General features: G+C 48.4%; 1 pseudogene; it reads left to right on the top strand.

The window, feature by feature from the left end:
- The first annotated feature begins 364 nt into the window (after nt 1–364).
- Nucleotides 365–9,423, top strand: LOC148517390 (RNA-binding protein 7-like; annotated as a pseudogene).
- Nucleotides 9,424–10,092: the final 669 nt, after the last annotated feature.

The raw sequence follows: 10,092 nt of genomic DNA, 5'->3' as shown, positions 1-10,092 counted from the left end.
AATTTAGTTGATCATTGAGAAGTGTCAGGGCTGTAACTAGGGATTTACAGATCTCAAGGCCAAGGGGGCCGCCCCAGTAGGTCCTGTATCTTGCTTCCGGCAACCCTGCTGCTTAAAGATGCATCTGGCGTCCAGCACCAAGGTCTTGGTTCCTCTTTTTTGACATCATGTGTGTCAATATGTGTGTGTGTGAGTGATTGTGTGTGTGTGTGTGTGTGTGTGTATGAGTGTCTGTGTGACCCCCGTGTGTGACCTCCCCCAAAGGCAGCAGCAGGGAGAACTACAGCTCCCAGCAGCCACCTCCCCTCAGAGCAGCCCCCTTGACTACCAGCAACTCCCTCCCCAGTGCAAACATGGTGGGGAGATGAACGGGAGCCGTGCACACCACCAGAGAGGTAAGTAGCTAAGGTTAGGTACATCAGAATATAACACACACTATATGAATGTGTGGGACCAATAAATCAAGTGGATATGAGTCAGTTATTAGTGACTAGGGGTGAGCGGGTTCTGAAATCTGAACCCCCCCGAGCCCCCCCGATCCGAGGCCGATCCGAGTCAGGCTCGACTTTTCCAGCCTGACTCGGATCTGAAATCGAGGCAAAACGTCATCATCCCGCCTTCCGGGTCTCGCGGGTTTTGGATCCTATATAAGGTACCCGCGTCGGCGCCATTTTCTCACTCGGCTGTGGACAGTGAAGAGGGAGGGTGGGAGTTAGGGCTGGCTGGGCTGTGTAGTGTAGTGTAGTGCAGAGTAGTGTTGTGTTGTGCTGTGCTGCTGTTGTCCACTACTTCAAAGTCCATAGGGGCTGGCTGTGTTGTGCTGTGCTGCTGTTGTTAATAGGGGCTGTGTCCACTACTTCAAAGTCCATAGGGGCTGGGTGGACTGTGTTGTGCAGTCAGTTCTCCATAGGGGCTGTGTCCACTCCAAAGTCCTGTGCAGTGTCCCAGTCCTAAAGGGGTGCTGTAGTGTTGTCCAGGGGGTGCTCTGTCCATCAGGGGTGCTCCCCCCAAGTGCTAAAAAAATAATATTTTTTCTGTGTTTGTGAATTGTGTGCGCAGCAGCCGCACGTGCATCAACAAAGTAGTGCCAAGCGTGCGCCTGTGTCATAAGTAAAGGGCCGGCTGGCTTGACCGTTAAAGGGTGCTGTAACCCCCAAAGTACACTCCAAACCAAATAACAAAATATTTTTTCTGTGTTTGTGAATTGTGTGCACAGTAGCCGCACGTGCATCAACAAAGTAGTGCCAAGCGTGCGCCTGTGTCATAAGTAAAGGGCCGGCTGGCTTGACCGTTAAAGGGTGCTGTAACCCCCAAAGTACACTCCAAACCAAATAACAAAATAATTTTTCTGTGTTTGTGAATTGTGTGCGCAGTAGCCGCACGTGCATCAACAAAGTAGTGCCAAGCGTGCGCCTGTGTCATAAGTAAAGGGCCGGCTGGCTTGACCGTTAAAGGGTGCTGTAACCCCCAAAGTACACTCCAAACCAAATAACAACATATTTTTTCTGTGTTTGTGAATTGTGTGCGCAGTAGCCGCACGTGCATCAACAAAGTAGTGCCAAGCGTGCGCCTGTGTCATAAGTAAAGGGCCGGCTGGCTTGACCGTTAAAGGGTACTGTAACCCCCAAAGTACACTCCAGTCCAAACCAAAAAAAAAATATTTTTTCTGTGTTTGTGAATTGTGTGCGCAGTAGCCGCACGTGCATCAACAAAGTAGTGCCAAGCGTGCGCCTGTGTAATAAGTAAAGGGCTGGCTGGCTTGACCGTTAAAGGGTGCTGTAACCCCCAAAGTACACTCCAAACCAAATAACAAAATATTTTTTCTGTGTTTGTGAATTGTGTGCGCAGTAGCCACACGTGCATCAACAAAGGAGCTGCGCCAAGCGTGCGCCTGTGTCCCATAAGTAAAGAGCCGGCTGGCTCATTTCTTAAAGGGTGGTGTAACCCACAAAGTGCACTACTCTCCAGCAAAAATAAAAAAATATTTTCTGTGTTTAGCCGCACGTATATATCAAATCGATATAACATAAATGGAGGACCAAACTTTCTTCGATAAAAATAAAATAGAGAAAGATCAAGAACCACTTCCTCCTAGTGCTGAAGCTGCTGCCACTAGTCATGACATAGACGATAACATGCCATCAATGTCGTCTGCCAAGGCCGATGCCCAATGTCATAGTAGAGGGCACATACAATCCCAAATGACAAAGTTCAGGAAAGTGACCTTGAAAAAAACATTTAAATCATCTGAAGAGAAACGTAAACTTGCCAATATGCCATTTACGACACGGAGTGGCAAGGAATGGCTAAGGTCGATCCCTAGTATGTTCATGACTAGTGGTTCAGCTTCACATGACGATGGAAGCCCTCCTCCCACTAAAAAAATCAGAAGAGTAGAGCTGGCAAAAGCACAGCGAAGAACTGTGCTTTCTAAGAAGATATCACAAATCCCCAAGGAGAGTCCAAGTGTGGTGGTGGTTGCGATGCCTGACCTTCCCAGCACTGGACGGGAAGAGGTGGCTCTTTCCACCATTTGCACACCCCCTGCAAGTGCTGAAAGGAGCACCCACAGTCCACTTGCTGATATGCAAATTGAAGATGTCACTGTTGAAGTACAACAGGATGAGGATACTGGTGTAGCTGGCGCTGAGGAGGAAGTTGGCGAGGAGGATTCTGATGGTGATGTGGTTTGTTTAAATCAGGCTCTGGGGGAGACAGCTGTCCATGGGATGAAAAAGCCCATCACGGTCATGTCTGGGCAGAAGACCAAACATTCCACCTCTTTGGTCTGGCAATATTTCTATCGAAATCCGGACAACAACTGTCTTGCCATATGTACCATATGTAAAGGTGGAATAAGTAGGGGTAGGGACGTTAACCACCTAGGAACATCCTCCCTTATACGGCACCTGCAGCGTGTTTATAATAAGTTACTGTCACGTTCAGAAACTTTGGCTAAGACCGTAAGCAGTCCAGGGACACCTAAATCCCGTTGTCCTGTTGTATCCAAGCGCCTGCAAACCACACCGTCAACTCCCTCCTCGTCAATTTCCTCCTTAGTCAGGATCGGAAGTAGTCCTGCAGGCCATGTCACTGGCATGACTGACTCTCCTATCCGGGATGACTCCGGAGGATCCTGCATTGCTACGCCTCCTGCTGCCGCTGCTGCTGTTGCTGCTGCTGGGAGTCGTTCATCATCCCAGATAGGAAGTAGGAACACCACTACTTTTACTAAACAATTGACCCTCCAACAGTCCTTAGCGAGGAGGATGAAGTACGACAGCAGTCATCCTGAAGCAAAACGTATAACTGAGGCCTTGACTGCTATGTTGGTGTTAGACGTGCGTCCGGTATCTGCCATTAGTGCAGTGGGATTTAGACAATTGATGGAGGTAGTATGTCCCCGGTTCCAAATCCCGTCTAGATTCCACTTCACTAGGCAGGCGATACCGAGACTGTACAGAAACGTCAGAAAAAGTGTCCTCAGTGTCCTGAAAAATGCCGTTGTACCCAATGTCCACTTAACCACGGACATGTGGACAAGTGGAACAGGGCAGACTAAGGACTATATGACTGTGACAGCCCACTGGGTAGATGTATCACCTTACGCAGCAACAGCAGCAGCGTCACCAGTAGCAGCATCTCAGAAACGCCAGCTCGTTCCAAGGCAGGCTACGCTGTGTATCACCGGTTTCAGTAAGAGGCACACCGCCGACAACCTCTTAGAGAAACTGAGGGATATCATCGCCCAGTGGCTTACCCCCACTTAGACTCTCCTGGGGATTTGTGATATCTGACAATGCCACCAATATTGTGCGGGCATTACATCTGGGCAAATTCCAGCACGTCCCATGTTTTGCTCACACAATAAACTTGGTGGTGCAGAATTTTCTGAAAAGCGACAGGGGCGTGCAGGAGACGCTTTGGGTGGCCCAAAAAATTTCTGCCCACTTTCGCCATTCAGCGTCTGCGTGCCGAAGACTGGAGCGCCAGCAAACACTCTTGAACCTGTCCCGCCATCACCTGAAGCAAGAGGTTGTGACGCGGTGGAACTCAACCGTCTATATGCTTCAGAGGATGGAGGAGCAGCAAAAGGCCATACAAGCCTATACATCCACCTATGACATAGGCAAAGGAAGGGGTATGCACCTGACTCAAGCGCAGTGGAGAATGATTTCCGTGTTGTGCAAGGTTCTCCAGCCCTTCGAACTTGCCACACGTGAAGTCAGTTCAGACACTGCCAGCTTGAGTCAGGTCATTCCCCTCATCAGGCTTTTGCAGAAGCAGCTGGAGAAAGTGAAGGAGGAGCTAAGACGGAGCGATTCCGCTCGGCATGTGGGACTTGTGGATGAAGCCCTTCATTCGCTTTGCCAGGATTCCAGGGTGGTCCATCTGTTGAAATCAGACCACTACATTTTGGCCACCGTGCTCGATCCTAGGTTTAAAGCCTACGTGGTGTCTCTCTTTCCGGCCGACACAAGCCTGCAGAGGTGCAAAGACCTGCTGGTGAACACACTGTCAGCTGAAGCGGAACGTGACACGTCAACAGCTTCTTCTTCATTTTCTCCCGCAACTGGGGCTGCCAGGAAAAAACTTAGGTATCCTAAGCAACCCGCTGGCGGTGATGCAGGGCAGGCAGGACCAAGTTTGGACATCTGGTCCGGACTGAAGGACCTGGCAACAATTTCTGACATGTCTACTGTCACTGCATATGATACTGTCACCATTGACAGAATGGTGGGGGATTACATCAGTGACAGCATCCAAGTAGGCATGTCAGACAGTCCGTACCTGTACTGGCAGGAAAAAGAGGCAATTTGGAGGCCCATGTACAAACTGGCTCTATTTTACCTGAGTTGCCCCCCCTCCAGTGTGTACTCCGAAAGAGTGTTTAGTGCAGCCGGGAACCTTGTCAGCGAAAGGCGTAGGAGGTTGCTTCCACAAAATGTGGATAAGATGATGTTCATAAAAATGAATTATCAACTCTTCCAGGGAGACCAGCCTCCAGAACGTACAGAGGGACCTGTGGTGGTGGATTCCAGCGGGGACGAGTTAATACTCTGTGAGGATGAGGATGTACACAACACTGAAGAGGGTGAGGAATCGGTGGATGAGGATGAGGACGACATCTTGCCTCCGTAGAGCCAGTTTGTGCAGGGACAGATTAATTGCCAGCTTGTTTTGTGGGGGCCCAAACGAACCAATCATTTCAGCCACAGTCGTGTGGCAGACCCTGGCGCTGAAATGATTGGTTTGTTAAAGTGTGCATGTCCTGTTTATACAACATAAGGGTGGGTGGGAGGGCCCAAGGACAATTCCATCTTGCACCTCTTTTTTTCTTTGAATTATGTACTGTTTGGGGCCTAGTTTTTCAAACTGCCATCCTGTCTGCCACTGCAGTGTCACTCCTAGATGGGCCACGTGTTTGTGCCGCCCACTCGTGTCGCTTAGCATAGTCATCCATCTACCTCGGTGCAACCTTTTGGACATAAAAACACTATTGTGAGGTGTGAGGTGTTCAGAATAGACTGGAAATGAGTGGAAATTAAGGTTTTTGAGGTTAATAATAGCATAGGAGCAGAAAAATCAACACATTCTGTGATTTTAGCTGTTTTTATGCTTTTTTAAAAAAAAATACAGATCCAAAACACAAAACCCAGAACCCAAAACACCGAAGGGTGGTTTTGGCAAAACCAATCCAGATCCAAAACACGAAGAAAGATCCAGATCCAAAACCAAAACACAAAACACGAAAAGTGGCCGGTGCACACCCCTAGTTTCTATACAGTATGTAACAAAATGGTGCATCTTCTACCCACTATTTGGCTAGGGGACTTATTTACTCCATGATGAGGTAGCAGGAAAGCCAAGGGTGAAACATTAGGTCTGACATACAGGCACATAACTTCTGACATGCTGCGTTATTCTAGGTATTCCATTAAAAAATATGAAATTAATAGGTACTTTCTGCAGAAAATTAATAAATATCTCTACTGGCAGTAACCCTACATCTTTAGTTTTCAATGTAGAATTCGAGGCCATTGTATTTTTTTTTATCATCTGTACAAGTGTTTCCAGGTATAAATTTCACTATTATCAAAGTCCCACTTATCTATTTTAAATTATCTTTTTTTCCCTGTCTTCTCTGTTCTTCCACTTCAGCTCTGAGGACCTGATTCAGACCCGCTTGCTAGGATGCGTTCGCTCATAGCTGGCCGATTGTCGCATTCTGCGTATGCTTCACAGTGCGCATGCACGAACTAGTGCGAGAGATCGGGAAGTGTTTGCTCGCTGCACATAGACTGCCCAGCAGAATGAGTGACAGGAGAGACCATTTGTGGGTGGTGACAGGGGCCGGTCATTAACAACGGGGGGGGGGGGTAGGTGGGTGGATGTGCGAGCGCAGGCGTGCCTGAGCGTCTTAATGCCGTTTCAGAGGCGTGCATTATTAACAGGCGGCATCATAGTACACGTCACCTGGTTGTATTTCACACTGAAGTGCTCGCAGTGCTTGCGGTAGGGTATAGTCAACCTCAAGTGCTGCGTTCGCTTCCTGTTACCCGATGTACCGATGGTTGCGTACACTTCCAGGAGATGACGTTGCGCAAGTTGCCTTAAGACAAGCTGGTGGGTGTCTACATGCAAGTGATCGCACGTGCTTATGCCTTGCAATGCGGTCGCCTGTCTTGCTGGGTGTGTGCCAGATTTGCATACGCTGGGTGCGAGCATGCGCATCTAGCGAGCGGGTCTGAGTCGAGCCCTGAGACTTTTATCATCCTGTATAAATGCAATATCATCTTTAGATTGAAGGCTTTTTTGTTGTAAGTCGGGAATTTTAATATTCAGGTTCAACTGGCCTTGTTTCTTGCTTGTCAATTAGCTTCATTCGGTTCAAAGAACATGATGTTAATATTATAATTCCTGAGTGTAATGAAATCCATATTAAATGTATTGAAAGTTGGTATCGTTTTGATTTACAGTCTGTGTGACTCTTCGCACCTTCAAATCATTTCCCAGTAACATTTACCATCAATTTGAACTTACCATTAGCATTCATTTTTCTAACTTTTGGAAACAGGGTTTTATGTTAATTGCTGTTTCACTAAATATTTGTATATGTTCCTGGGATAATATTCCTGCTCTATATCCACTATTAAAGCAATCATTATGTTTTTGAAAAAGAAAGCAGCAAGACCGGTGTGTATCTGCACTGTCTGCCTGTGACATCATTGTGATATTTATACAGTGTAAACTTGTACCTCTATAGCTCCAGGCTCCACAATCATTCTAAAAGTGCTACACTACAAATAGTTTCATCGTCTTTTTTATTAGGGGTGTGCACCGGCCACTTTTTGTGTTTTTTTGTTTTGGTTTTGGATCTGGATCTTTCTACATGTTTTGGATCTGGATTGGTTTTGCGAAAACCAACCTTCCAGGTTTTGTGTTTTGGATCTGTATTTTTTTGAAAAAAAGCATAAAAACAGCTAAAACCACAGAATTTTTTTTTTCTCTTCCTTCGCTATTATTAACCTCAATAACATTAATTTCCAGTCTATTCTGAACAACTCACCTGGATGACTATGCTAAGCGACACAAGTGGGCGGCACAAACATGTGGGCCATCTAGGAGTGGCACTGCAGAGGCAGCAGGGCCGCCGTCAGGGTGGGACTGCCGGGCCCGGAGTCCCGGGCCCGGAGAGAGCGGGTGCCCGGGAGACAGCAGTGCAGAGTATAGGAATCAGCAGCCGGGGAAACACAGCGCCGCTGCCGGTATTTGATATATGGTGCCGGCCGCAAGACTTACAACTCGCGGACCGGCAGCCAATCAGGAGCAGCCATTGCGGCCGCTCCTGATTGGCTGCCGGTCCATGAGCTGTGATTGGCTCGCGGGCAGCGTCGTATTTCAATTACCGCTGGCTGCCATGTGTCTACCCGGCTGCCGATTCATATATTCTGCACTGCTGTCTCCCAGCCCGGGCCCTCTGAAGAAACAAGGTAGGAAGAGTCCCTGCCCTGTGCCCCTCCGCTCCACCTACTGCAAGAAACCAGCAAGCCTTCCCTGCCCTAACGCTCTACTCCAGCCAGCCTTCCCTGCCCCATGCTCCCCTAGTCCAGCCAGCCTTCATTGCCCCATGCTCCCCTAGTCCAGCCAGCCTTCCCTGCCCCATGCTCCCCTAGTCTAGCCAGCCTTCCCTGCCCTGTGCCCCCCCTAATCCAGCCAGTCTTCCCTGCCCTGTCCCCCAGCCCAGTCCAACCTTCTCTGCCCTGTGCCTCCCCACTAGTGTACCTAGCCTTTCCTACCACCCCCCCAGTCCAGCCAGCTTTCTCTGCCCTGTGCCCCCCAATTAAGGTCCAGCCTTCCCTGCCTTGTGCACCCCCAGTCCAAACTTCCCTGTGCCCTCCCAGTCCAGCCTTCCCAGCCCTGTGCCACCCACTCCAATCCTGTCTTCCCCACCCCAAACTTTGAGAATTTTTAAACTGGGTGATGCACTAATTGACGCCACCCCCCCACCCTGTGTAGCCCCACCCACATTATACACAGCTCCTCCCACCACTGCGCCATCCCCCGGGGTGGCCCTGCCGTCTTTGTCAGTACCGGGCCCCACGATTTCTGATGGCAGCCCTGAGTGGCAGACAGGATGGCTGTTTGAAAAACTAGGCCCCAAAAGGCGCTGCGTGGTGACTTATCGCATCACCCATCGACTGCTGCTGCTGGGCACACAGGACGGGACTCAGGAGAGAGATCAGAGCCACCGAGGCTGATAGGACGCTGTTCGTGGGGAACTTAGATCCCAGGGCCACCGAGGAGATTCTGTTCGAGCTGTTTCTGCAGGCTGGTCCTGCAATTAACATTAAAATACCAAAGGACAAGGATGGAAAGTCGAAACAATTTGCTTTTGCCAATTTCAAACATGAGGAGTCTTTTCCCTATGGAATGAGTTTCTTAAATGGAATCAAACTGTTTGGGAGGCCACTGAAAATTCAATTCAGATCAGGAAGCAGACATGGCTCAGCAGAAACAAATAGCGCAGTCTACTCACCACAAGGAATTGGCAGTTTCACTGGAAACAGTCCATCAACACATGACCGCAGGCATGATGGCAATGGGGAGTTCACAAAATAATCTAAACTTTCACCTCCTGTTCCAAACTATCAGAGATCTTACTCTTCTAAAGACAATCTTCAAAAACAAGCAATGATGAATAACTTCTATAGGTCGGAAACCCCTCATGGATCCAGCACAGCAATGATGGCCCAACCCAGTTACTCACCATCCCATTATATGCCTCACCAAAGTCGGTACAGTCACGGATCCGATCATTCTCCCCCACACAGATATGATTCCTTTTCCAGCCACCGTTCCAGTAGAAGCCATAGCTCTCATCCTTATCAAAAGGAGAGTTACCACAGTAGCAGAGACTAGGGATGTGCAGGCTGGAATTAGTTTGGATTTTCCCACCAAATTCGGAATTTTCCCACCAAAGATCGGGTCTCAGAAAGAGGCAAAATGTCATCTTTCATGGACAAACATCATCTTTCATGGACTTTTGTCCTGGACAGCCCCTGTAAAAAGTATTTTGATGAAGGGCAGCGTACAACCCACAGGACAGCCCCTGTAAAAATTATTTTGATGAAGGGTAGTGTGCAACCCACAGGACAGCCCCTGTAAAAATTATTTTGATGAAGGGCAGCGTACAACCCACAGGACAGCTCCTGTAAAAATTATTTTGATGAAGGGTAGCTTACAACCCACAGGACAGCCCCTGTAAAAATATTTTGATGAAGGGCAGCGTACAACCCTTGTAAAAATTATTTTGATGAAGGGCAGCATTCAACCAACAGGACAGCCCCTGTCAAAATTAGTTTGATGAAGGGCAGCATACAACCCCGTAAAAAATTATTTTGATGAAGGGCAGCGTACAACCCACAGGTCAGCCCCTGTAAAAATTATTTTGATGAAGGGCAGCGTACAACCCACAGGACAGCCCCTGTAAAAATTATTTTGATGAAGGGCAGCGTACAACCCACAGGACAGCCCCTGTAAAAATTATTTTGATGAAGGGTAGCGTACAACCCACAGGACAGTCCCTGT

Source organism: Taudactylus pleione, unplaced genomic scaffold (genome assembly GCF_031769625.1).
Source record: "Taudactylus pleione unplaced genomic scaffold, aTauple2 ptg000218l, whole genome shotgun sequence".
NCBI classification, from domain to species: domain Eukaryota; kingdom Metazoa; phylum Chordata; class Amphibia; order Anura; family Myobatrachidae; genus Taudactylus; species Taudactylus pleione.
Note: the sequence above shows the minus strand (reverse complement) of the source record. Positions and strands in the feature narration are given on the sequence as shown.